The following is a 2785-nucleotide window of genomic DNA, read 5'->3' on the forward strand; positions in this document are numbered from 1 at the left end:
AAAAAAAAAAAAAAAAAAAAAAATCCCTAGGAGGAAGGAAATTAATTTCGGCTAGTCTATGGAATGGAGCAATTAATGCTTTATTTGTTTTATCTACTTTTTTATTTGTCATTTTTCTCTTCTTAATTTTTCATATTTCTTTCTTCTTCCAATTTTTGCATGCATATATCTGGTAATATGAACAACTAATTTGAAGACAACATTATGCAATACAACAAACACTGAAAATTATAGCACTTTGTTTACTGAAACTTTGTATCATTTGTTGTTTTTCTGTTTTAATTCTATCTTTTACTCTCTTTAAGAATAATTTTTTAATTTTAAAACAAAATCATCATAATATTGCAGTTGAAAATAAAATAAAATTAAGCAGCTACATTTTTACCTTAGAATAAAATATATTAGATTTTTGTTACAAGGAAAAAATCCTCTTAACATAAACCAAACACAGGTAAAGGGAATGGACAGCATTCAAAGGGTTACCTTGATGTTCTGTTGTAATGTGTCTTGGCAAGAATGGCTTAATGACGAAGATATCTCCACTGAGGCCTCAGGAGTTGAGAAAGTGCAAAAATATCAACTACCTCTCTGTGAAGGTGAGGCTGTAGCTTTAGCATGTTTTAGAAAACTTATTAAATCATATGTATTAAACAAACAAGGTAGTACTTGTACTATACTGAATAGTGCTAATAATGAACAGAAAGTTTGGTGAATAACTATTACAACCCAAAGAAACGAGGGCCTACAGACATCTATGAAATGGTTACAAAGACCATTTCAGAATTTTCTAACCAAAAGTTAGTTATAAATACCAGATATTTCTTTAGCGTCTTGAAGAGAACTGTTGACAAGTAGTGGTTGTACTGTCACTTTAATTAGCACATACTGAACACCTATAGTACACCAGACATTGCGCTGTTCACTGAGGGGCAGCCCATACAATTTCAAGTGTGTGTACTGTTCATTGAAGACCTACCCACCATCTGTTGAGCCATGCATGCATTGCACAGTAGGCTCAGGGACAGTGACACCTCTAACAGGGATGACAAGGTTTCTCTGGGCAAAGAACTAAGAGAGAACTCGAGTTTGTACAGTCCAAGGGGCTCTGTGTCTTCTGTTCTTTCTTCTCTTGGATGTAAAGGGAGAAGGTTGAAAAGAAAAGAAGGAGGAAATTGGAGTTTGTGTGGGCCAGCTCTCTTGTGCCCCACATTCCTGCCCAGTATCAGCTTATGCATCTGAAGAAGTGTAGGTGCACTGTGGCTGGGAGACAGAGAAAGAGGAAAGGACGGCACAGAGCGTACAGCGCCAGATAGTCAGAGGCATTTAAAGGAAGCAAATGTAAAATGTCAAGAGAGTTTTATCAAGAGGTCAGAAATATTTGTCCATAAGTTTGTGCTCATTATATGAATCGAGGTTAGACCAGCAGTAGTGACTCATGGTAGATCTTCTAATTAGGTTTCCTGTTCTCAGCAGGGTATTCAGCTGCAGACTCTGTAAGTTCAGTAAAGTTCCAGGCTGACATTTACTCTGCTGCTCTGCAGAGCTTCAGTGGAATTCACCAATTGGTATTACACAAAGGCACTGGGAAAAATCAAGGCCTCTCTCAGAGTCAAGTCCAACTATATAGTCTTCTTTATTTGTTTTTTTACTTGCTTTTACTAAATCTATATCTATCTATCTATCTATCTATCTATCTATCTATCTATCTATCTATCTATCTATCATCTATCTATCTGTCTCATATGTTAGATACAATTCCTCCCAAAAAACATATGAAGAAATTTTCAATAGCTTATAGAAATAGCTGGGTTAGTACTGTGAAAGTCCAATGATGTGCTCACATAGGGAATGAGTTTACTACTGTGCTTGCCCTATGCAAACATATACTCCCATAACTGGGCTATAAAAAAAGATTGCTGGAAAAAATGAATCCTTTGGAGATAAAAGATTGAGTTGGCTTGGAAGCATTTCTTTCTTCCATTTTTTTTGTTCCATGATTTCTCAAATAAATCTTACTCTTCAACAATATAACCACTCATACAATAGGTACTCATTGAGGACAGATTGCCTAGCATTTCATTCACTTGGTACTTGCTATTTTTTTACAAGATAAGACACATGAAACAATTTAGAAAATGATAAGAAATAGCACATCTATCAAGGGCTTTTTCAGAAGCACAAAGAAGAGACAGCTCAGAGTTGTCTGAAAGCACTGAAAAGGATTTTGAGAGAGCTTGGGGTCTAGGTCTGGTTTCTATGTTTGAGTGGAATGGGAAGAGAAGGAAGAGAATTTTAAACAAGGAAAGTAGCATATGGTTTACTATGCAAATAAACATATCTTGTGATATGGAAGAGAATGATGGAATTGAACCGAGTGCAGAATCCAAATGATTGACTTGGTAGAATGCACAAGGGTCTGAGGTCATAAGGATTGGCATCATTTCAGAATTTAGAATAGACAGAAAAAAAGAGAGGAAAGAGTTTTGGTTTTTAAACTGGAGTTAATACCTTGTGCATACCTGCTTTCTTTGTAAGTTCCTCCTGTTCCCGAGGCCTCAAAGGTAGAAGTCGACACTTAGCCTTGAGTTGGAGAAACTTCACTTCACCTTATGGCAAGGAAGAAACACAATAACTTACCACACAGAACAGAGGAAAACATAGCAAAAGAGAAATGATTTCTAATAAGACAAACTTTGGCTGCTATTCCAATTTTTTGTAGCTGTATCTCAGGAAAAAGACAATGACAAATCTTCTATTACTCAATCCTCTCATTCTAAAAGTATAA

The sequence above is a fragment of the Octodon degus genome, unplaced genomic scaffold (assembly GCF_000260255.1).
Source record: "Octodon degus isolate 3935 unplaced genomic scaffold, OctDeg1.0 scaffold00129, whole genome shotgun sequence".
Taxonomy (NCBI): Eukaryota; Metazoa; Chordata; class Mammalia; order Rodentia; family Octodontidae; genus Octodon; species Octodon degus.